General features: G+C 35.9%; 2 long non-coding RNA genes across 2 annotated transcripts in view; one reads left to right on the forward strand and one right to left on the reverse strand.

The window, feature by feature from the left end:
• Window positions 1–11,332: 11,332 nt before the first annotated feature.
• LOC105508504 lies at window positions 11,333–17,097 on the forward strand. The gene is made up of 4 exons (XR_001001282.1): window positions 11,333–11,457; window positions 12,294–12,301; window positions 12,875–12,921; window positions 16,231–17,097. It is a non-coding gene; the product is annotated as an uncharacterized LOC105508504 (long non-coding RNA).
• LOC105508503 overlaps window positions 14,276–26,897 on the reverse strand; it is a 116,115-nt gene continuing 103,493 nt past the window's right edge. Inside the window, exons 3-5 of the long non-coding RNA XR_001001281.1 lie at window positions 20,266–20,339; window positions 17,254–17,330; window positions 14,276–14,357 (exon numbers count right to left, since the gene is read on the reverse strand). This is a non-coding gene — a long non-coding RNA (uncharacterized LOC105508503). The remainder of the gene's footprint in view (window positions 14,358–17,253; window positions 17,331–20,265; window positions 20,340–26,897) is intronic.

Raw genomic sequence — 26,897 nt, forward strand, 5'->3', positions numbered from 1 at the left:
GACCAGAAGGTGGTGACTCCCCGGGACACAGCTTTCACTATCTTGTGTGTGTCTATTATTTCTCTACCTGCCGATCCACCTGGGAACAAAGAGAGAACCCCGTTGCATTGCAGACTGCGGGCCAGATCCCCCAATAGTAAGCTTTGATAAATTTTAACATTTTACGATAGATTTGTATGTATTTTATGGAGATATATGATAAAATAGACTCATATCTAATATATTTTATGTATTCATAGCACACCTAAACTTCTTTTTATTTTTAAAAAATATTTTAAGTTACATGGTTCATCTGCAAGTTTTTTTCAAATTGTCACAGATTTCCAATTTTCTAATATATTTATTTTAAAAAATCCACATATAAGTGTATCCATGTAGTTCAAACGTGTGTTGCTCGAATCAACTGTATGTATGAGTGATGTTACAGAAGTAACTTATGAAGAAATTGGATCGTTAATCATTGGCTATAGGCTGGACCAGGCGTGAGCTCAACTGTACTTTAAAGGTTGCACCATAGCAAAGCTATGATGGTTTCTGTGGGTAGTGCTGTAGGAATGGAGGGAAAAATAACCAGCTATTGCTGGTTAGTAGCTTAACTTTTCAGGTCAGCGAGAGAAGAGGGAAATTTACTCAAAAAAGTTAGGGTGCCAAATTTTGTTGTAAGAAAAAATGTGGGCTCAAGAACTTGGAGCCAAGGTCAAAAGCATATTATGGAGAGAAAAATTCAGCTAAGAAGTCACATTAAAATCTAGTCGCTGTCAATACATTAATTTACTGGAGAAAAGAAGAGTCTTGTCATCAAATGGTACTGGGACAACTGCATATCTGTGTTTGAAAAAAATAAAGTTAGTCTCTTATATCACACCATATATAAAAATTAATTCAAAATGGATCAAAGACCTAAATATAACAGCTGACTTATTAAACTCTTAGAAGAAAACATAACCAGAATCTCATAAATCTTCATTAGGTAATAATCTCCTAGATACGACAGTAAAAGTACAAACAATGACAACAGTCAGACAGATAAATGAGACAAAAATTAAAAATGTTTTGTAGTTTGAAGGACACCATCAAAAAAGTGGATAAAAAATTTCATAGAATTAAAATAGAGGCAAAGGATTAAACTAGACATTTCTCCAAAGAAGAGATACAAATGGCATTAGACAGATGAAAAGATGGCCCTATAATTAACCATCACAGAAATGCAAATCAAAACCACGATTAGATACCACTGATATGAACTGGAATGACTACGATAAAAAGAAAGATAATAGTAAGTGTTGGTGAGAATGTAAGGAAATTGTAGAAGGTACAGTTGCTCTGGAAACAGTCTGGCATTTTTAAAAAAGGTTAAACAGAGCTTCCTCACAACCCAGTAGTTTCACCTCTAGATATATACCTGTGAGAAACAAAACATAAGTCCACATAAACTTTGTACACCAGAATTCATAGCAGTATCATGCATAACAGCCAAAAGGTGGAAACAATTCAAGTGTTTATCAACTAAAGAATGGATGAACAAACTTTGGTATATCTTTGTAATACAATATTATTGGACTACAAAAAGGAATGAAGTTCTGATTTACTCTACAACATGAATGAACCTTCAAACATTACACTAAAAATCAGTCACAAAAACCACATATTGTATGATTCCGTATACAGTTATGCATTGCTTAACAACAGAGATTTGTTCTGAGAAGTGCATCATTGAGCCATTTTCTCCTTGTGCAAACATTATAGATTGTACTTCACAAACCTAGATGGTATATAGCCTATTACAGTATAATACGGCCTATGACTCCTAGGTTACAAACCTGTATAGCGTGTTACTGTACTGAATACTGTGGGCAATGGTAACACAATGGTATTTGTATGTCCAAATATATCTAAACATAGAAAAGGTACAGTAAAAATTTGGAATAAAAGGTTTAAAAAGAGTACATCTGTATAGAGCACTTATTTTCAATAGGGTTTTCAGTACTGGAAGTTTCTTTGGGTGAGGCAGTGAGTGGTGAATGAACATGAAGGCCTAGGACATTACTGTACATTCCGTAGGCTTCATAAACACTGTACACTTAGGCCACACTAAATTTATTTAAAACATTTCTTTCTGTAATAACAACTTTAGCTTACTACAATTTTTTTATTTAATAACCTCTTGATTTTTTTTAACACTTTGACTATTTTGTAATAATACTTAGGTTAAAATGCAAATACATTGTACAGCTATACAAAAATATTTTCTTTTTAATATCCCTATTCTATATGTCTTTTAGTCTTTAAAATTTTTTATTCTTTATTTTTGACTTTTAAACTTTTTTGTTTAAAAAAAAAAGGCACAAACACGCACATTAGCCTAGGCCTACACGGGGTCAGGATCATCAATATCTCTGTCTCCCACCTACACTTCTTGTTCCACTGAAAGATTTTCAGGGGTGATAACATGCACAGAGCTGTCATCTTCTATGCTAACAATGCCTTCTTCTGAAATACCTCCTGAAGGACCTGCCTGTGGCTGTTTTACAGTGGACTTAAAAAAAAAAATATATATATATATGTATATATATATATATAGAGAGAGAGAGAGACAGGGAGAGAGAAAATATACTCTAAAATAAAAAGCTATCGTATAGTAAACACATAAGGCAATAATGTATAATCTAGTCATTTATGATCAAGTGTTATGTACCATACATAATTGTATGTGCTGTACTTTTATATGACTATCAGTGCAGTAGGTTTGTTTACAGCAGCATCCCCACAAACATGTGGATAGTGTGTTGCACTATGACATTAAAAATGCTATGATGTCCCTAGGGAGTAATGATTTTCCAGCTCCATTATAATCCTATTGGACCACTGTTGTATATATGGTCTGTTGTTCACTGAAACTGTTAAGCAGTATGTGAGTATGTATAAAATATTCAGAATAGGGAAATCTAAATAGACAGAAAGTCAATTAGTAGTTGCTTAGGGCTGGCAGGGGAAATTATAATTAAAGACTGTGGAGTTTATGTATGATAAAAATTTTATAAAACTGTGGTAATAGTTGCACAACTCTGTATTATACTAAGAACCTATATTACACCTTATATATTTTCAATGGATGAATTGCATAGTATGTGAATTCTATCTCAATAAAGCTGTTTTGAAAATCAAGTCAAAAATGGAGGTGTGGTGAGTGTAGACATGGAGAGTAAGTTTTAGCAATTAGTCCAGTTTTATGTGTGTGAAATATCAGGATCAAATAGACAACAAAAACAGAGTGTCATGCTGCTAATTGATAAGAAAGATGTAAGAAAATGCCTCTCACTTCTTCACAAGGAGATATAACTGCTTTAGTGGGAAATATTGGTAAATATGAAAAGACTTTATTTTTTAAATAAATTGTGACTGTTCTATATTGAGCCCCCTCTGTCTTTTCTTCCCTTAACAGGATTTTGGCCATATTTCCTAACTTTTCTGCTATTTTTGGCAATTAGAAAAGGCTAATTCTTGAGTTCAAGAATTTGCCCTTTTTATTTAAAATTTAACTTTTATATCCAATGCAAAGTGATTCTCCTCTCTTCTTCCTAGAAGAGGCAAAAGCTGTGCAGGAGGGAATGTTGTCTGCCTCTCAGGCATTTTTCAGCCCTTCTCACTTCTCTCCTGTCTCTTTCCACCACCTTTAAGTGGTACTGTCTCTGGGGGCAGTGATGAAGAAAATAGAGAAGGAATAGTGTTCTCATGCTTCAGAGCAGATTCCAGGTGAACACACACAGAGACCTGCATGTTTCCCTTAGGGCTCTGTTGAGGACTTGACCTTGTGAAAGGTTTTGGCCATTCCCTTCCCATGTGAACTGGCCTTTATTTACCCTTTCTCTGGTAGTTTTCTAAATACTGGTATTGGCTTCTTTTTTTAAAAGGTCAGTTTCCCTCTCCTGCTGCTATTTAGCCTTGATCATTATTCCTTATGCTATTTTACTCACTTGGAAAGAATGTTCAATGTAAGCAATTTCCACTTTGCTGTCCATCTTATGGGTTACATATGAGCTATTTCTTGTTACAAATTATTAGTTCTAGCAACTTACTGAAGAGGTTATTACATCAAAGTACTGTACATATGGGGTTGACTTTTTCCTTTTTCTGATACTGTCTTGATTTGAAGGGTATGGAAACTAAATTGTTAAAGACATCATCAGATATTGTCACCACATCTTCCACCCTCTTCTTTGCTCTTTTTTTTGTTGTTGTTTATTTGCTATTTTCTCCTATTCATCATTGCTTCCATCAAAATATCAGATTCAGTTGAAACTCTATTCAAATTCAGCAAAATCATTAATAGCTAGAAACTATGTGTGCATTTCCTCATTAATTGTCTTGCTGCTTTCTATAGCGTTAAACCACATTATCCTGGTAGTGGCATGTTGAACACAAAGGCACAATAAGCACTAAATAATTTACTTCTAGCTCTTCCAAACACTACCATATTCTCCAGTGACTTGGGCAGCAGTGGTGATTATATTTGTAGACTTGTCTTCTTTGTCAAATCTGGCAGTGGCTTTTTCGACATCACTAAAAATGACACTGACAGTAGAGACCTTGGGGTGGCCCACATGTATCATTTTTAAGAAAGCAAATGTCACAGTATTGTGGAAACAATCATATTACTGGCACTTAAAATCATACCTCACTATGTCAAGGTAAAAAATAACTTGGGACAACAGATCTGAGTTTAATTAAGAGTACTGTGGAAAACAGAGTGAGGTGGAAGCCACACATTTTTAAGTTCTTCTACCTAGTTCTCTCATTCCAACACATCAGGATGCAGCCACTTGATCTATGAGCTGGTCAGATATAAAAATTCTCACTTCACTTTATGTCCTCTGCAAATAGACAATTTTGGATCTGCAGTTGCTAACATCTCCAGAGGCCAGGCAACACAGACTTTTGCATGACTTTCAGAGCCACAAAAGAAAAATGGGGACCCACAATTGGGAAGGAATCATTCAGTACCACTTGACTTGAGATTTTGAAGTCTAATTCCCACTTCGCTAATAACCAAGTTAGGACATATGCTGGAAGAGGCACACAAGTGAAAATCAAAAAACAAAAAACACACATTTAACTGTATTCTTTATACTTGTGGAAAAAACACTTAATTTAACTATTATTGAGTTTACCTGATTGTTGCGTACATAACTGGAAGAAGGAATTAAGTCTTGTTTTTATAATTAGACTACCAGCGCAGAAGAAGTTACACCAAGTCATGGGATATGTTGAACCCTTAATACTGGGTCCTACACCTACTGACGGTGTGTTTTCCAACTAACTACCTGTAACAGCATGAGAAGAGCATGCCTGCCTGCATATACCGGGGAAGGAAGGTTGGGAGAGTGGTCATGGTTATAACAAATCTGTTTTATGTTGGGAGGCCAAGGCGGGTGGATCACCTGAAGTCAGGATTTTCAGTCACACATGGTGAAACCCTGTCTCCACTATATATATTTTAAATATATATATAATTGTTATATATATATATAATTGTTGTAATACTGAATATGCATTTCTTTCCAAGTAATACCCTTTCTTTTCACTTAGTGGATATTCTTCCTCGCTTCACAATGATGGACATAGTTAATTCATGCATTCTCTGCAGTCAGCATAATCTTAGCTCTCCCTGATGTCATCTTTATTCTCTCTTCTTTGAACTCCTATGACGCTTATATGTGACATGTACCCATTTAATTACTTAGTTCTTGTGAGTTATTTTTTATTCTTCAGTGAAATGGGTAAAGTTCTTGTGTGTTATTTTTTATTCTTCAGTGAAATGGGTGAAGTTCTTGAGAACAGTAGCCATGCCATATTTCTCAATATTTCCATCTAGTCTAATGTCAGACATGTGATAAATGCTTAAGTTCCTGTTATCAATTCTTTCTGCTGAATAATTGGAATTTTCTGCCATTTTAAACATGTGTCTGCCTGAATTATGGATGCTAATCACGTTTACAAAAGTCAAACACACCGATAATCCATGTATTTTATGGAGAAAAAAATACAGTCTCCAGGCTCTGGGCAAATTTTGTACACATACAAAAATACTCAGAAAAATAACAGGAATAATGAAATACATACTTCTGAGTTGAATGAGGTTTTAAAGGTAATCACTACCATATATTTAGTGACGATTCTTCTCAATGCCTAATAGTTTCTGGAAATTTGCGAATGGTTTACTCATTAAACTGTTGCTTACAATCTATCCCAACTTGTTTTGCCTACTGTAATTTCTCTCTTCACAAACTATCCCTTGTTCAGGGGAAAAAATGTGCATGAGGAATACTTTCCACGCATCTTGCCAACCCTGTTAAGAAACATTTCATTTGTTTTTCCAAAGCTAATGTTTACCTTTCCCCACAGATACGACTTTCATCTAAAATCTGATATTTTACAAGTTTTCATTTACCACTTTAGAAGCAATATTTTGTCCATGTTACATAAGTATTCGCCTCCATTACTTTCACTGAATTCTGTATCAAATATGATTATGAAACAAATCATTAGAACATACTGATAAGAGATAAATTATTTTCAAACCATTTTATCATACACCTAGAGTACTCTGCATTTGTGTAGCTATGTGGATAATTCTATACTGTTGGGGGAATGCTACCATAGTTTAAATAGAAAACGAGTTTTGTTTTCTAAATAAAGTTTAATGGTGTATCCAGAAACAATATTCTCCTAATCTTAGTTTTAAAGTACTCAAGGAAGCACAGAAGCCTTCTGGGATTTCATGTATTCAAATGAATTTTTAAACATGTTAGTTCATTTCTTAACAATTCAAGTACACTTATTACACGTTTGCTTGTGCTTCCATAGATTGCCAAGCTGACCTTGTACAAATACAATAAATGATCTTCAAAGACAATTTATGTTTTAAAGTGTTTTCTTGATTTATGTAATTGACTCACTGACTATTCCGAGGGAAAATGAGGTGGAATACTTCCAAATATGCCCTTCTCACCTTCCTCCTTACACCTCTCTTTCCTGCCAAAATCTTGTTTTTACAGTTTTATTTTGTTACTGATGCTCACTCTGTGTGGTCCCTTTCTAACAAGGAAATCGAAATAGAAAAACACACCGATTTATTTTCTCCTTTACTGTAATCCTGGCCTCTTGGGAATTTGGAGGTCAGTGATGTGCTCTCTGTCGCCCACTCCTTCCATTCTGTCGCCCAGGCTGGAGTGCAGTGGCGGGATCTCGGTTCACTGCAAGCTCCGCCTCCCGGGTTTACGCCATTCTCCTGCCTCAGCCTCTGAGTAGCTGGGACTACAGGCCCCCGCCACCTCGCCCGGCTTATTTTTTGTATTTTTAGTAGAAACGGGGTTTCACCGTGTTAACCAGGATGGTCTCGATCTCCTGACCTCGGGATCCGCCCCCCTCGGCCTCCCAAAGTGCTGGGATTACATGGGTGAAACACTGCGCCCGGCTCCCAGATGAGGAGCTTATTGGATGAGGAGAGCAGCTTATTGGATGAGGAGAGAACAGTAGTGCTTTGGGACTGGGGGACCGGGCAGTGCTTGACCTAGCACATTTCTCCAGGTGCATACACCTGCATTTCACTGTGGCTGGATTGTTGGATCAGCCAGTCAAACAATTTGTTCTTTTTAATGAATTAATTGGGCGTTTAACTGAAATGGCAAATCACAGTCCTGAATTAAAAGGGTGAAATGGTGATTTGTATAAGGATAACGTAAATTATTTGAAGAGAAATGCAGAGCAGTGTCATGCTCAGTATACATCCTGGAAAATACAAAAACCTAATGTCATCTGACTTTGCCACTTCAGAGATAAAGTGTTAAATGATGGCATTCCTGCTTTTATTTTATTACCCAGATATAATGTATGAGTGAAAGTTTAAATGGAATACTTCCAAAATATTAGTGTTTAACTGGATTCAATTTTTTTGGGGAAAAAGACAATTCTTTTAAAAGGGCAGATACATTGGAGATTGAACACAATAAAACCCTAGAAATTGTAAGTTTAGCTTACAACTCCATCATTAATACATCCCTTTAGAATATAACAGAGAACAATACGTCCTCACATTGCCACAGTGCCTTTTGTTCTGCAATCCTAGGGAACTTAACAGCAAATACAGTTAAAATTAACAACAGAGCAACAGATTTCCTAAAGGAATTATTGTAGACTGATGGAAACGAAACAAATCAGCTTAAAGTTTAGATTGAAGAAATCAACCACAGGGGCTTTCTTTATTTCACTTCACAATACATTCAAAGTCAGAGAACTCCCAGTATATAACTGAGTTACAATTTGGCTGGTAACTAAAAACAACTGATGTCCATTTAATGTGGTATTTACAGGCACTAAGGACTCATCACACATTAACTTCTTTAATCTCACAAGGATTTTATGAGATGGTGTATTAGTTTCCTAGGGAAGCTGTAATAACCACCACACATTCAGAGGCTTAAAACAACAGAAATGTATTCCCCCCCAATTCTGGAGACTTGAATTCCAAAATCTAGCAAAGGTGTACTACCCCTGGGGTCTCTTAGGGAAAATCCATTCCGTCTTCTGGTGGCTGTTGCATTCCTTGACTTGTGGCTGCATCACTCTAATCTCTGTCTGCATGGTCACATTGCCACCTCCCCTCTTGTCTGTGTCTCCTCTGTGTATCTTTTATAAGGACACTTGCCATTGAATTTGGGGCCCACACACATATTTGAGGATGATCTCTTCATCTCAAGACCTGTAGCTTAATTACGTCTGTGAAGACCCTGTTCTCAATTAAGGTAACATTCACTGGTTCCCAGGATTAGGATGTGGACATATCTTTTAGGGGTCATTCAACCCACTGCAGCACTGTCTTCACTTTACAGATGAAGAAAATAAAGAGAATTAGCTAATCTTTACTGGACTACATGTAAGGTATGAACATTGTAGAAGTGTTTTACATACACTGGACTACCTATTTACTGTTCACAACATCCTATGAGTTAGATATAATTATTATTATTGGCATTTTACAAATAAGGAATCTGGGCTTCTTGAATGTAATTTACTTAATATCACCCAGACAAAAATGTACTCCCTTTTTGAAGGCAGATTGCTAGACAAAAATAAATACATGAAATATATAGTGTATCAGATAGTTTTAAGGGTTATCAAGAAACAAAGGAAAAGGGGGGGATAGAGAATACTGTGAATGAATTACATTTTTAAATAGGTGGCCAGGGAAGGTTTCACTTAGAAGGCATCTTAGATAGAAGGAGAGGAGAAAGTGAGCCATGTAGAAATCTGGGAGAAGGGCATTCCAGGCAGAAAGAACAGCAGGTGTAAACCCCTTGAGGCATGTTCAGTAACTACAATAAGGAAAAGTAACATATGTCTGTGTGACTATGTGTGTGTGTGTATACAGTAGTGAGAAATACTGACTTCCCTTTTAGACAAGTGGGGTATGAAATATCTAAAGCAATACTCAGACGTGAGTAGAGTAACATATATACCTCTAGATCGGCAGCAAGATCTATGCAGGAGAACAAAACTTGGAAGTCATTATCAAATACAGTACTCCAAATCCAGTGCTCATTACCCCATACCGGGAGGAAGTAATTTAAATAAACAGCACTTCTGTGCAGGAAGTGCCAAATTGTACCATGTTGACAATTGCATTTTTTAAAAAAATGACTTTTAGAGTTGGTCTTGCTATTGTCACACTCAATAAACTTCAAAAAATGAAAATACATGCTCATAGAAATATGAAATAAATTTACATAGGTCTGACCCTTAATATGCTAAAATCATGAACTCAAGTGGGTTATGCTCATTATCAAAATGGCATTTATCTTTTGTCTTTACAATGCAGTTGATGTGAGCATGGCACTTTAACTTCACGTATGGTAGAGTAAGCAGGCCTAATGCTGGACATCTGGTTAAGCAGTTCAGTGTCACTACAGAAGGTGGACAATTGGATCTGTGCAGCCTAATACCCTCTCTGTAACTGGAAGTGGAAGATATTTTTTTTCTCTACCATTTTGACATCTAATAAAATCAAAACTTCTTAAATGCAGAAACAAGACAAGCCTTCTCAGTTTACTAAGCTCATTCTTGATAGTTATAATTATCAGACTCTACCTCATAAACCAAGTGACTCATAACAGATCATGGTGTTTATGTAGTCTTATGCTTCTTTTCTGCCATTTGTTGAACGGAACCATTGCTACAAAGAAATTCTTGCTGGGTTCTGTACATGTGCATGTTTCAAGAAGAATTGTGTTTATAGCAGTCCAGTCCTGATTACAGAATTTCCTTATATTTTAATATAAAATTTGCCTCTCTTTGCTGCAGGTGGAACACAGGAATGGGGTGGAAGAGCGGATACACTGCTTTGGAAGGTCAGTTAAAAGGGTGGAAAAAATATAATCAGGGCTGGGGCTAATGCAAAGCACTTGTTGAACCTGCCTTGGTTAATGGACAAAGCCAAAATTTAAGCAGGGAAATTGAGACTAGAGCTGCCTAGAGGGAAAGCAAAAAGCCTACTGGTAGGGCAAGGAGAGTGCAAAACTGAAGCACAGAGCCAGGAATGTGGATATTAGGAGGGGAGTCTGAACATCAGCAGATTAGGACCAATGAAGAGTTGTAGGAATTGAACCCCAACAATGATGTAGATGTCAGCTGTCACTTGTGGTTTGTTACGAGGGAGCGTAATGCTTATACTAGCCATGAAGGATTTGTTAGTAAATGTGACCTATTAATTTCTAAAAGACATTGAGATAATTATGATCTTTTGTGTAGACTATGTGCTAGTTCTTCTTTCAGGTTTTTGTTTGTTTGTTTGTTTTCATCTTAGAATTTTCTTTGCTCTAACTCTTTTCTTATCCAGAAACATTCTTAGTCTCTGATTGTCCCATGATTGATTGGTGTTCTTTCCTGCCATTCAGATCTTACCTTAAATGTTACTTCTACCAAGAAGCTTTCCTGACAACACAATCTAAAGAATCTGTTTAGGACTTCCTCCATAACATCTCTAATTTTCAACGTAGGATCCAGCTGACATTTCTTCCTTCTTTCCATTCTTTCTTCACTTCCTCCTTTCTGCCCACCTTTCCTACTAGATTTCAAGTTCCGTGAGAGTAAGAACCTTGACTGTCCCATTTTCTATGGTAGCTTCAGCACAGAGGAGAGTGAGTGACTCTTAATATTTCTCAATAAATATTTTAATTAAATTATAAATAGATGTATATTTGCTGCATTAACAATTATTTCTTAAATGTGCTTGTTTTATTGCCAAGCTTTTAACGTTTTTTCCTCCACTATATTAAAGAGGAGTCATTGAAGAATCCTGTTGTCCTATCCCAGAAGGAGCAAGGGGACAACATTGATATCCTGACCACTAACCATCCAGCACCACTTAAAGGTTTCTATATTTTATGGCACAGGAAATAGGATGTATTAGTCATTCATTTCTTTGTAGTAGAAGACTGCATAAAAACCACTTGTAATTCTTCCTGTTTATTCTAAACCAGAGGCCCCAAAACCCCTGGCTGTCTACCAATACCAGTCTGTGGCCTCTTAGGGACCGAGCTGCACAGTAGGAGGTGAACGGTGGACAAGCGAGCATTACCGCCCGAGCTTCACCTCCGCTGTGGAAAAATTGTCTTCCACAGAACAGGTCCCTGGTGCCAAAAAGGTTGAGGACCACACTTCTAAACCACCAGCATTACATGCTTCTAAGATATTTCCCAGAAAAGGGAAAGTGGGCAACAAATAGTATCATAAAAGCACCTCCATCATTATGATCTTATATTTAAGTGGTTGATAGGAGGATTGCTGAAGAAAGAAAGGTTAGTTAGGAATCTCATGCATAAAATATTAATTTTGTTTCTAAGTAAAAATAATAAAAACGCTAAATAGAAGTATTATGTGTCCCTGAGCATTTAAAGAGTCAAAACCTAAGGTCAAAAATTATTAATGTCTTTCACAGCCTGTGCTTTACCTGTTTTTCATTAGAATCAACGGGGGGCACTCTTAAATAATACAGGTACTGGGTTCCATACTCAAGGATTGTGATTCCACTAGTCTGTGTGGGACCAGGACCTTTATAGAGAGCATTAAGTTCCTAACACAGATACATTTTAGGAATGGTAATTAGAGTATTGTTTATAATGGAGAAAGTTTGAAAATGATTTAAATATCCTTAAACTGTTGTTGTCACAGCAGATGTAATAAGATGGGAAAATATTGACAACATATTATAGCATGAAAAGCTTAGGTTTGCATCAAAGAACAGAAAGCAAATGGTCCTGCTTAAAATAGATGTATTATTTTTAAAGTTTCAATGGTACGTTCTTTCTGTTTCACTGAAAAATAAAGTTAGTTAAATTAGGTTTTTCTGTGTCTCCTAATTGGTGTTCCTTTTTGAAATTTTTTAAACTTGTTTATCGACATAATCATTGTACATATGGGGTACACAGTGATGATGTGATACAGATAATGTATAGTGATCAGATCAGAGTAATTAGTGTATCCATCATCTCAAACATTTATCTTTCTTTGTGTTGGGAACATTCAATAATTGGTTTTACTTTGTGGAGTGTGAGCCATACTATTAAAAAAAAGAAGAAGCTAGGTGCAGTGGCACACACCTGTAGCCCCAGTTACTGAGGATGTTAAGTCAGGAGGGTCGTTTGAACCCAGGAGTTCAGGGCCATAGTATATAATGATCTTGCCCGTGACTTGCCACTGCACTCCAGCCTGGGTGGCAGAAGGAGACCTTGTCTCTAAAAAAAAAAAAAAAAAAAAAAAGAAAAAAAGGAAGGAAGGAAGGAAGGAAGGAAGGAAGGAAGGAAGGAAGGAAGGAAGGAAGGAAGGAAGGTTGAAACCTCAGTGCCATATGGAGAAGACAGCTAATTGGTAAGAAAATAATTTTTACTTCCAGTTTTGAATGGGTAATAAAAACAACTGAGAGGAAGGAAAAATAACATTATACAGTATGTGGTGGCAGTTTCCTTTGAAGTAATCATGCATTAAAGTATAAAGTTGTACATAGCTTGGAGAAGTGTGCTGCTTCTCAGATACTCAATTGGTTAAAGGCAAACAAGCTAGTATAAAGTGGGTGGGTACAAAGATATCATTTCCTCCTCCCATCAAATTAAAGAGAGTTGTAAAGTTTTTCTGTGTGTGGCACAAACAGTGGTGTGCTTTACCTACCGAAGCTTGGATCACTGTGATAGGACTTGCTGGTAAACATCATTGCATCATGGATTTAAAGAGATATCATCTTTTTCATTTGGCTGGAAGATGATAATCAGCAGACAAGTATCTCCTGATACTCATAGGAGGGAGCAAAACAGGAGATCAAATGCTTCCTACTCTCTACAAATAACTGTCTGCAAATGCCTGGGTCTGTCAGGATTCCAGAAGATAGTGAACATTTTTCAGCTGGCGAAGTGCTGCCTCTTTGACTCTGATCTCTGCATCTTATCAAAGTGTGCAAATTATTTAGCAACTGCGACATTATTTATAGGTATGAATTGAACAAATTAATCTCATAAATAATTCATTTGGGGGCCTATGAATTAACAGTGCACCACAGTAAAATGAAAATCTACTTTTACAAAGCTGATATCAATTGTCATTGTGAGTTAGATTCAATCTTTTTTCAAACAACATTTTAGCATACTGCAAGTGGCCTTTTTTCAGGTTTAGAACCGAGACTGTGCAGATGAGGTGAATACAAGTATCTACACAATCTGTTGAAGTGCTCTGAAAATAATAAATAAATATAAGTGGGGAATTCTGGTGTGAATTATCCAGATAATTGCTGCACTTTTTCGATTCACCTTGGGTGCATAGTTTTTTAAAAACGGTCTTTTTCCTTAGTGAGAGTTCCAAAATATACAGACTCATAAGATGAAAGAGTTTGATAGGGAAGAAAGTGGGTCTTGTCCTAACAGAGCAGCAGGCTGTCAAACTATTTCATCAATCAAAAAACCAAGAACAGGCCTTAGATACCCCAAAATTCATTTTTAAAACTGGAAACAGAAGCAAAAATTTTACTTCCCTACAGTGAGACATAAGAATGTCACTGTGGACTTGAGAGAAAGACAGTCGCAAGTTTGTTTGCTAGTAGACTCCTAGGGAGCTGAACACAAAAATCCAATAAATAATTAGCTCTCCTGTGACAGGCTTCTGAATTACTGTGATACATTAATTGGACAAAATTAGCATGAATTAAGGCAAATAACTATAACATGTAATTTATTACTTACTAAGCATGGTGCTGCAGTGGAAGCTTCGGATTTCCCTTAAGATTGCTTTAACAGCTATAATGCATTCCTTAATTTACTCTGTGGAAAATCAATTTTTTCAGAGTTCATTAAGCACCAATATGTTACAATGCAACTCTCTAGAGCATAGAGCCTCAATACATTATGCAAATCCATGCCAGTGTGGCACCAATATGTAAATAGCAGTAATGTTATTGTCAGTTTCCTATTGATAAGTCTGACCAGAATGAGAATACCTAGAACTTCTTGAATTTGTTGACTTATTTTGTGTGTTTGGGGCTCTTGCATGCTGTCTTTCACTGAATATAGTGCCAATATTTCTTGCAAGGTATAGCAAGGCTTTCATCAATGACTGAAAACAGTGTCATTTCCATTAAATTCCATGTCTTCTTGTCTATGCTAACCAATCAATCAACAAGTGTTTATTAAGTATATATTATGGGCCCAGTGGAGTCCCTTCTGAATTTTAAGTGATAATAGGCTTTATTTACCTAATTTGAGCCAGAGAAATAATTTAGGTCATCAAAGCTGCAATTTCATGGAAATACATCTCAATTTCCCATTTCACTTGGCATCAATTGACATAGGTCATATTAACAAAAAAAAAAAAGTGGTTCAATTGAAAATAATTTTGTAAAAAGCAGTACGTTCAAGAAAAGTATAATTGAAGCAATTTGTTTGGCTTTAAGATTTAGTAGGCGAATTATTATTATAAAAATTAATATCCATAATATCTGATTTTTCAAAAGTTGGTGATTTTGATTTTGTTTTCCCAATAAATAGCAATTCTGTAATCCTTTATGACTTATTTTTTAAATGTTTCTTTTAGTTTCTAATTTTCCACTATTTATGTTTTCTCTGGGTTATTTATAGCATTAAAAAAATCAATTAAGTCTCAATGTTCAGAAATAATAGAATGCTATGGACTGAATTGTATCTCCTCAAAATTCATATATTGAAACTCTAATCCCTAGTGTGATAGTACTGGGGATGAGGACCTTGGGAGGTAATTAGGTTTAGATGAGATCATGAGGGTGAGGACATCATGATGGAGTTAGTGCTCTTATTAGAAGAGATACCAGAAACATGCTCGCACAGTGTCTCTCTCCGCCATGTGAGGATAGAGGGAGAAAGCACTTATCCACAAGCCAGGAAGTGAACCCTTGCCAGAGCCCAACTATGCAGGCACTGAGATCCCAAACTTCCAGCCTCCAGAACTACGAGGAATAAGTTTATGTTATTTAAGCCATCCAGTTTATGGTATTTCGTTAAGGCCGCCTAAGCTGGCTAAGACCCTGGGTAACAGTTGGAATAATATAAATGTGTACAATTTGGTTGGTTGCATACAAAAATTATGTTGGTTTATAAAATACTAGGTAGAGTGTGATTCCTTTATTTGGTTCCAAAATATACTCTATTATATATTATATATATATAAAATTTACAAATATATATTTGTATATATAAATATATATGTAAATATGATCACTTATAGAATACAAAAATATATAATGTATATAAATATATTATATACTATATATTATATGTATAATGTAATACAATATAATGTATATAAATATATTATATACTATATATTATATGTATAATGTAATACAATATAATGTATATAAATATATTATATACTATATATTATTTATTATATTATATATAAATGTGTAAGATATTAAAAATACAATATATAAAATATATGTGTATATTTTATATATATATTTATGGAAGATGGAAGATATATAACTAGAGAGTTGTCTGCAATGAATACCTTCATTTCCTGTAATAAATGAGAGCTAAATATTATTTAAACAAAAAGGAATTATATATATATAATAAATATTATTTAAACGAAAAAAATTATACAGAATTTTTTTCCCTACTGATTCTATTTCTTCTTTCTTCCCTGCTTACTTGGTTCTAGCCACACTCTCCTCTTTGATCTTTCCTGGTACGCAGCATACAGGCCCACAGATTGGGGAATCTGCACTTGCTGCTCTGTCTGCGTGGAGCTCTATGACTCCAGATAGACTCCTGCCAACTCCTTCGCCTTGTCCAGGTTATCTCCATTAAATGTCAGCTTAAATGTGTGCCTACTCTTCCCTCTACCTAGAATTGCAAGCACCTCTCACCACTGTGCTCCCATTCTCCTTAACTTAACCACTTTTGTTCTCATAATAAAGCCACATGTTTTCTTATTATAACATAACCGTACTATATAATTTATATTTTATTACTTTTGTTTGTTTACTTATTGTATGTTTCTGTTCACAAGGATGTAAACTCCATGAACTCATAGATCTTTGATTGTTTTATTCACTGATGTATGCCAAATGTTTGGAACAACACCTGGCACATAGTAGATGTTTGATAAATATTGTTTCTTTCTGAATGAATAAATACATTTTAGCCAAATATGCTGACTCTGTTTGTTTGGTTATATTCATGTGTGTGTGTGCATGTATGTGCAGAAAAAGAAAGAAATTGGTTAATACCAAATCTATAAAATGGGAAAAATAATGCTTACCTTATAGTGTTGTTATGAAACTCAACTAATATATGTGAAGTGTCTACCATAAAATGTGGAGCATAATAAGCATTCAGTAAATGGTATTTTGTTTTACTTAACATCTGGTTGCCTGTTGTTGGAGGTCGGCACTTTAATGTGTGAATTAAGCTGTTTTATTTCCTTCATATATCAATTATATTCTATTTATTTATTTCTAGGTAAAATCCTTTGATGAACATTTAAGCTGTGACAACTTTTTACAGTAAAAATATTTACATTCTGTTGTTTCAGTTATTTTTTTCATATATTTGCTTGCTCTTTTCCTATATAGCAATTAATTTGAAATTACACATTTATTAAACCATGAATTTCTTTAATGTTTGTTTTCATACGACACTACAATTTCAGTGAAGGCAGGTACTCATGTGAGTTATTCACCTTTTATATTTGGAACTTGGCACAGTGTGCTTGTCACATAGTAGGTATATATATGAAATTAGAGAAACACCAAAGACCTGAAAATAAATAGAAATGATAAAGCAAAAATGAAGGGAAGCCATCATGAAATTTGAAAACAGAGAAAATTGTGAAAATTGTTTTTATGGGATGACAATATGATCAACTCCTCTCTCTATACACATACACACAAACACACACACACAAACACACACACACCAGTTTGTTGTATATGTATATATCTGTGTGTATATATATGTGTGTGTGTATATATATGTGTGTATATATATAATAGTTTTCCACTAAATTGTGGACTTCCTTGTTTTAAGCCAAACTCCTTTCACCAAGTTTGTCTGACATAAAAAGACTCAAACTCAATGTAGTTGATTGGAGTGCTAGCAGTGTTTTCCATACTGTAAATCACTACCTGATTATCAAGTATACTGATGGTGATTAGCTATTTAATTATAAAGAAATTGGTCATAATAATAGGCACAAAAAATTAAGATTTACAGGCACCAAAAAAGATCTTTTATGTGTGTGGGGGAAATACCCTGAATTTTTCCATATTTTCTGCAATAAATAAGTCCTTTGGTCAGTTTTGGTAAATGAGTATGACAGTGAGCATGGGTAAGATGGTCTATACTTTTTCTAATGAAAAATTGGGCTGAGGATTCCAATACTGCTGTTTCTCGGCTGGACAGCGTTTCTTAGTGTATGCTACAATTTTACCAAGAAATAAAGGGAGTTTGGGAATGAGAGAAATTTTGATGCTTTTCAAACTTTTATTTATATAACTTTTATTTTATTGGTTTTTAAAATGGAAATACAATGCAAATTATACGGAGAGTAAAACTGATAAGAATTAGAAGGAAAAAAATTAACTCATAATTCAAAAAATTGGAAATAAGGAAAAAGAGTCCAACAGACTACTAGAGTAAAAGTTAAAAAAAAAAATCGCTGCTAAATTCTACATAATCTAATTGTCATGAAGAAATCACTAGAATGTTGTTTCCATGCCTAGGAGACATCATGTTTACATCACTGAATTCTTAGCACCGAGAGCAGAATGAAAAAGGAGTCAGTCAGGAAGTTGGCTAGAGAACTAGTCTTTCAAGTATGTCAAAACATTATCGCGGCATCAGATATCTCTGGAAGCATAACAAGATGGTGAAAATGGTGTTTCTTTATTTTCTCTTACGAAAAATATTCTATGAAGCAGAAAGAAATATTTTGTTTTAGCTTGGAGGGTGTAATAAAATACAGTGGCTGCTCAGGTGGTAGATGTAGTTCTCTGAGGGGCTTTGGTTTTGCTGAATACTGTGTGGATTTTTAAGCCCAAACTGATTTACCTGGACTAAGAGGAGGTACTGAGTTTTGCATTAGTCTAACCATCCAGAGCAGTGGCCCCTTTCCCATTTTCACAATGAAATTCTCAGCCTCTATCCTAAGGGCATGAAAAAGAAATATTTAGAGACTATCAGTTTTAAAGGATACCCTATTTATCATGCCTTGCTCTAGGATCCCACTGTTTTCATAGTTCTTTTGTCCGTACAACACCTAAACGTTGTGACATTCTTTTCTGTTATAGTTGTGGTCACAATGGAATGACTGAGAAAGATTTCAAGTCTCTGGGAAAAAAAATCAGATGTAAAGGAGGCTGGGGGAAAATACGTTTGTGAAAGGCTTGATTTGATGACTTCATGGCTTCATATGGACATAGATTACGTGGGGGAAATGCTGACACCTCTGGAATGCTTAGAACACAGCTAGTGAAATTTTGACAACAAGTGTCCGTAAATATGTATTTTACAAGTAGGTTTTGTGAATGCGTTTGATAAACACATATGGTAAGGTCAACAAAGTATGACTCAAAAAGTATTTATGGAGCAGAGTGTTATGATGTGTTGTATCAGGTTTCTGATTTATATGGAGTAGCTAGAAATGAATTTACATGATAAAATAGAGCATTTACTGCCCATAAAGGATATAAAATACTAACCCAATTTATACTGCAGAAGTTTATGTGACTTTTATTACAGGTACTTTGGTTGTTTCTATCTGCTTGAGAGTTATTTCTTAGGGTTTTTGCAATATTCATTTTAAACATTAATACTCCTAGATTAGATTAAAATCTAAGTATCTGGTAAATAACATATATTGTGAAAGATTACGTTGTGAATGAGAACATTTTCTAACACAGAAATAGCTATGAAATCTTTTTATGATCTATCATCCAAATAGTACTATTAGAATGAGAGCTTTTAAAGATGTCTAATTTCTCAAACACTTTCCAAGTCATTTCATCTTTTACATTATATAACTATGTGTTCTGAAAGTGCTTTGAATAATAGAATCTCTTGGTCTGAGATTAATAACCACATCTGTTTGTTTACTTATGTGTTTAATAATAATAATGTCATATTTTTATAACAATTTTAATGTGCTTTCACATCTATTATGACATTCTGAGCTTACAGTAGTCATACAAATAAATCATCTTTTAGTTAGGATCACTTCATATTGACCATTTTTATATAAACATTGAATCAAAAGTCTGGGTTCAAATCCAGTCTTTGCTTTCTGCCTATACATGAGACTTACAAGAGTTGCTAACATTTAATAAACATATACAATTGTCAACTATTGTAGTTTACATACTTTATTATTTAATGACCCCTGGCATTGGCATCTTTATAATTTCTTTTTTATAGGTTACAACACTGAGGTTAAAGGAGAATAAGTAATTTGCCCAAGGTTACACAGCTTGTAAATGACAGAGCTGGTAATAGAACCCTTGCCCGCCCGAACCCAAAGCCTAACTTTAATTGCAACTAGACTGCACCTCTTTAAACCATGGAGACTAGGGACACAGCTTCCATAGAAGAATGCTTTGCTTTCAATGATCCTGCCTACCTGAAATGTAAACTGTGGACTTTATGGAGCCATATTGGTAGCCTAACACTAAGTTTATTTTTTATAGCCATCACTTACCTTTGCATGAAGATTTGCCACAGGATTTGTCACTGTTGCCATTCTAACACTTCCTAATCAAATAGAAAACAGTCCTAAAATGGAAATGTTGATCAAAACACTTTCCAGTTTCTCAGTCTTGATGTTACTGGTTTTTTCATCCTGGACGTTGTATTTTGTTCTATTGAGAGAAGTCAGATTCAGAAGCATTTTCTCAAAGTGTGATGAGACAGAGGAGTTCTAGAGCTAACCAAGTAGGGCAGCTCAAGGAAGCACAACATGAAGGAGACATTCAAAGAGGATGAGTGAAGAGCTGTGAAGGGCCATGAAGACAGAGCCAACTGTCAGTGTGAATGGAAAACAATAAAAATACCAAGACTGGAGGAAGGCTGTGGAAGAAGGGCATGCATTAGCAATTAGATCTAAGATAGTAGATGACACCAGCACATGCATTTGGTTGCAGTGCGCGAGAAAACCCCTGAGCTTAGGGTACTTAGCATTTTATAATGATAGGCATGCTAGCCTTTGCTCTGAAGGGAGACATTATGTTTATTTTTCTGGACAATAATTATTCCTGGAGGGAGATACCATCTCTGTCTTCCAAGGCTCTTTGATAAACAAACATCATTCAAAGAACAAAGGCAACCAGTGCCTTTACTTCCAGAATAAGCAGATGCTTGTGGGACTGACAAAGATTTGTGTTCCATTAATATCCACACCTTGTTTCTACACTGTCTTGGCATCTGGCAAGTTTTTCCCAAGGGGAATACACTCCATTGTCAACTCCAGTGGTGTCGTTAATCCCTTCAGCTAAACTCAAGGACAAGTTCTATATTACCTATTCTATGTGGATAACTTCCATCTAAGGATAACAGCCCATAGGATGTAAAACAGTCATTCCTCCTGGAAGCATCCCTGAGTAGTCTTGCTTTAAAGAGATTCCTACAGTTATCTGAGGTTCTCTTGATCCACTGGTGGTAGTTCTTTAAACACTTGGAGGTCTCTTGTGAATACCTCTAAGGTATATGTCACTGTGTTTTCAGGAGGCAAATAAGTTCATGACTGACTTTTATATAAGAAGTGCATTCCTGAAAGTGTCACAGTGCTGTGGAGATAATGCCATTTACAATTATTGGGCCTCCCAAGTGGGACCTACAGCAGTTGGAGGGTACAGATTGATGGAGCCTCCAGGCCAGCTGGTCAGTATTAGTTTTCCCAACTTAGTTCAAATGGTTGAGGCTAGTCTTTGTGTTTGGAGGGGGAGCCAGTCTAATTTGTTCTGTTTGTCTTGTCATCTGCCTGGTGACATTTGTCTGCTCCATGCAATGATTAAGCTGTGACAAATGGTAAATGCAAATTGATAAATGGGGGTGTTGAAAGATGATTTGTATGTGAGGTGCAGAAGCTAGGACTCTGTGTACTCTTTCTGATGAATTTCTCTCTATGTTTGAGGGGATAATGTTCAAATCATGGTAGGAGCAGTCTGGTAGGAATGAAAAATGCAGAAAGTCAGTTTAATATAAGGCTCTTGCAATAGTTTAGGAGATGTGCATCAGAGTGTTTTCATTTAGGAGGATCCGCCAGAGTGGCTCTGACAAACAGCATGTCTCAATGTCCCTACCGCTCCCCTAAGATTTTTATTCATTCCCCATCCAAGTGCTAAGGTTGTTGCTCTCCCTTTACTGGCACAAAATCATCATTTCCCATTTACGTAGCAATTATGACATTTGTTTTTCAGTTATCTTCTATTTGATTCCAGATCTTTCATTTGGAAGTATTAAATACTATACAACAGTGCATTTTTATAAAACTCATAGAGACACATTACATTGCCCACTTTTGCCAAGGTGGACTACCATAGTACACTTGGCTTAGAGTATGCTTATGCAAATATTCATTATTCTCATAATCTAGGACTATATACATATATCCAATAAGAGAATCCAGGTGGCTGACCATAATTAAGTTTGAGTCCCCTAGGCCCCCTTTTAACTATGTTGATGTTCAGAGAGTATAGAAACCAGTCCTGCCTGAGGTAACAGTTAGGGGAAAGAAAGATACACCATGTTCATGAATGGGTAGAGCAAAATGCCAATTTTTCCAAATAAATCTATATAGCTCCCCAACCTCTTTGACCTGTGTATTACCCATAGAGCAGGTGAGAGGAACAGGTCTCTTTTTGGAGATAATTGTCTTCAATGACCTAACTACCTTACTAACCTTGTGGACCAGGAGGAGGTAAGGAAGGTAGAGTCAGAAATATTTTTGGCTTAATTTTTGAGGAAATATTTCCAATACTCAATAATATCAGATACATGTGGATGCATGGAAGGTCGATCACATTTCTAGACTATATGGAGTCCAGTATGGAGTGGCTTTTCCAATAAGAGCTGAAACATTGTCATAATGGAAATTTTTTGAAAAGCCAAATACATGAGACAATAACTTGTGTCAAGGACCATAATGTTATAGCCAGAAAATGTCAAGGACCATAATGTTATAGCCAGAGTGGACATGACAAGTATATCAATCCTCTAACTTGTGTTCCAGTGGTGAGACATGGCCAACAGCCCCAAGAAGGTGGTCAAAAGTCTGATGTAGTTAATCTGCTAGGAGTGAGAGGGAGCAATACCCCTTTCAATGTGTCCTTTCTGACTGTGAGATAAAGAAGTCAACTTTTGGCAGGAGCCACAAGTCTGGCATGTGGTAGGCAACACAGAGTCCTTTAGTTTGTGTTTGGCTTTCAATTGTAGATGTGTTTCCATTAAGATAAGGGGTTCAGGCAGCAATCATAGCAATCTGAGTGGTTCAGGCTATATCAGCTGCTTGACTCCAGTTGGTCTCATCAAAAGCTGACACTTACTAAGGCACATACATGAGTCATCAAGACAGTTTAATCAAAAGCCATGGTTGGTTTCCATAGTTTGCAATTCTAAAGAGCAGTGTCTTTAATCTGCTAGTCTGCAGTTTTCCAAGCAGCAGACCAAATATCTAGCCCATTGGCAACAACCCAGGAGTTGTAAAAAATATACCAAGATTCATCAAGCAAAGTACTGGCCAGAGCTTCGAGCTCTGCCCATTCAGCAGAATGACTAAATCTATTTTGGTTCTACTGTAGATGGTTCTGGGTTGGGCAGCCACAGCAGACCAGTGGACAACATCATAATTCAGTTTAGCCAAACTATCAGTGAACCAGCCCTAGACATTTAGGGTGATCTCTGTGAATCGAGAACACCATTGAGTCAGCAGCTCTGTTTCAAATGTGCTGGAGTGAGGAAAAAGTTTTCCCCTAAGGGAAGGCTGCCTCTGTTTCATATAAAGCTGAGATACCATGGCTCTGTTCTTGGCTATTTCATTTCCATTTGACAAGGAAGGCCTGTTAGGTCCTTTCTGTCTTTTATTATTGAAACCAAGTTATTGGGTCAAGTCATTGAGCCCAAGTTGACCTACCCCAATATTAGGTCAAAGAGTTGCAAGGCCTTCTTGGATCAAGTGCTCCATGTAGGTAAGAACCTAGCACTAAGCATTATATGGTTTTCAACAGGATGTACTTGCTAGTCATGTCAAGAAAGTGATGTAGGTGAAGGTTGCCACCCTTTGCCAGAGGCTCCCATTGGCTAAATCATTAGCCACAGAAACTTTAAGCTCAAAAGGATGAGGTGATTTGTGGGGCTCCAAAGATACCAGCACTTCTCTACATGTAGCTCTTCCTAATCAGAAGAATCTCCACCGGCACTTTTGGGATGGAGAAGTACCAGCATATAACATATCAATTTCTACCATGCATTCAGATGTTAAAAAAACATTGAATTGGCCCAAATGGCCCCACCCACAGTGTCATATTAGCTTTCTTTTACCTCCATGAGCCCTATCTAAACTCCCTTAGCTCATGAGACATGCAGAAAAGGGATGCCCATGAGGAACATTCTCCCACTGTCTGGTATTTTTCAAACACGTTGTCTACCTTTATGCTTCTGTACTATTGTTCATGAAATTACCTCTGCCTGATATATCCTTCTCATCTCTCTCTGTCAATATTTATCTCTTTTAGAGCCCAGCTCAACTGCTCTATTCTTTGTAAAGCATTTGCTAACCACACCCATTGGGCTGCATGTATGTGCTTTTCCTTGAGGGTTCTCATTGCCTAGTTCTGTTATGGTAAGCATCCCACTGTGTTACCATTGTTTGTTCACATGTCTCTTTATGCAGCTAGCCTGTGATGTTCTCAGGGCATGGGCCCTCTTTTGCTCATCTTTCTATCTTGGTGTCTGGTGCCATGCTTGTTTACTGAACACTCACTCTTATGAGCATGGAGAAATAAGCTAGCTCCTATTGGAGTAGCATCTTATTTACCTTCCATTACTTTTTGACATTTAATAAGTCTTACTTCTGTCCTGTTATTAAAGTTAAATATATTTCCTTTTCAAAGTTGAATATAATAAAATAATAGTGCTAGGAAAACAGTTATGGCTTATAGATTAGATTGTTGATATGATATGGAAAGTTAACAAGGATTCAAGTTATTTGACCTAAAATCATATCTATTGCAAACTTCATTTGTCTACAAGAAGGTCTGATGGGCAAATTAATAGCTATAATATGTTATAAGCACTCATAGAGCATTAACAATATTGTAAGCAGCAAATATTAGTGGTTAGCCGAAACAGATATCAGGCCAGAGTGAGTTTGTTTCCTGTTTCTATTAACTACTGACTGTAGTTAAGCTATCTAACTTTTTTCTGTCTAGTTTTTCCTCTGTATCATAAAAACAGCTATTTCAGAATATCACTGGAAGAAATTAAATATGATAATGCTTGTAAAGAGCATAGAATAATTCCCAATAATAGTACATGCCCAATAATCGACAAAGCAAGGGATTCATTTAGGATGGGACTCCTTGAAAAATGGGTACTAATTACATAACATTTGTATTAACGGACACTAATGACTTTTGTATATTTGTATTTGTGTATTTTGTATATAATAATACAAAAATTTTGTATTATGTTTTGTTGTATATTTTATCTTCTGATTCTAAAACACAAGTGTGAGACAAGCATTGAAGGTATCGATATCTTAACAATGAGGCAACAAGGTCTCAGAGATAGTGACCTATTTTCACACAACTTGCTATGGACTGAGTCAAGACATTTAGCTAGAATGTTTGTCATTGTCTGATATCTATGGCACATGAGCATTAAATCTTCATCCGTTCATGTTTCAAACAGAATAAAGCTCAGAATCTACTCAAGGTAGGTACATTACCTACAGACAATTTATAAGACGTTAAGATGAAATGAATTATCAACAACTATCTCAATATGTATAAAAATTTCAACCAGATTTTTAGCTCAGCTTAAAATATAAACAATTTACAAATAACTGTAGTAAAATTCATAAATATGTGTTGAATTTTAATGTCACCAAATCCTTTTTGGAAATGGGAAGATTGTACATTGTGAATGCAAATATGATTTTTAAAAAATCAGCATCTTCTTAGCAGGGGGGTCGTAATGTTTTACTAACTTTGCTTGGGGTGTGTCTCAGTTTACATTCCATCTCCCTTTATTTGCGGTTGGTCATCTTCTCCAGTGTTCTGTGCTGTCATTGTTTCTCCTAACTTCACTGCTTCTTCTCTTGGAAAAGATTCAGTCTGTGTTGCTTTGCATGTTTCAGAGGCTTATAGACTTCCCTTAGCTGTAACTGAATATTTGCTTATTATTACTAGGGTTTACTGTACTTTCTGCAAATGCCTATCCCCTCATGAATCACTATGTTCTAGTGGAATTTGTTTTCACATTAAAATATGTTTTTCTGCTTTCTTCCCAAACAGGATCTCATGGTAGATGCTTCTCCTTCGCATGTTTAACTACTTTGGTTCTCTCATGGCCACATACCAACTTGGTATTTGCATAGGCTCTAGTGGCCAACACAGCCTTCTTTTACTGTTTCTACAGCATGGGAGAGACTTTCATCCACCCTTCCCTCAGGAAATCCTCTATTTTGAGCTGGAAAAAAAAAACGCTGCTGAGCAGAACCAGCAGAGTCAATTCTTTTCAGGAAATAGCAAAATTGTGCCCATTGGCTACTTCCTTAAACTAAACAAGACTATACATCAAAATTTGTGGCAATATACCTAATTTCTTCTATTTTCAACTCTTCACCATACATTACTTGTGGTTTCAAATAAACATGCAAACACAAATACATTCATTTTAAAGAATTTTTATTAAAGGTGAGACAGAACAAAATGAGAGATTTGTCATAAATAAAACATCTTGTTAGGGTGATGTGGTAGCTCTGAGTTGGAAGATGCCATAAATATTAATATTTGTTATTGACATAAATACTCAACATGTTTTTGTTGAACAGTAGGTATATATTTGTGAAATATAGTGATGGCCACTTTAGTCTTTAAAGTAGGGAAGGGAGGTAAGTTGATGGCTTCTCTACAGTCCCCTTCAAAAGAGTAGGGAAAAGGAGAATTGCGTAACTTGAGAAGGGAGCCTGGAATGTTTGCATCTTCTCAAAGAGTACAGTAATTAAGATCAACAAAGTAGGTTTATTTTATTTGGCCTTCACAGGATCCTTTTCAAAAATTTGGGCTTATCTTCAAAGGATTGTTTTAATAGCTGAAAAGTTCAAACTCTCAC

The sequence above is a fragment of the Colobus angolensis genome, unplaced genomic scaffold, assembly GCF_000951035.1.
Source record: "Colobus angolensis palliatus isolate OR3802 unplaced genomic scaffold, Cang.pa_1.0 Scaffold163, whole genome shotgun sequence".
Lineage (NCBI taxonomy): Eukaryota > Metazoa > Chordata > Mammalia > Primates > Cercopithecidae > Colobus > Colobus angolensis.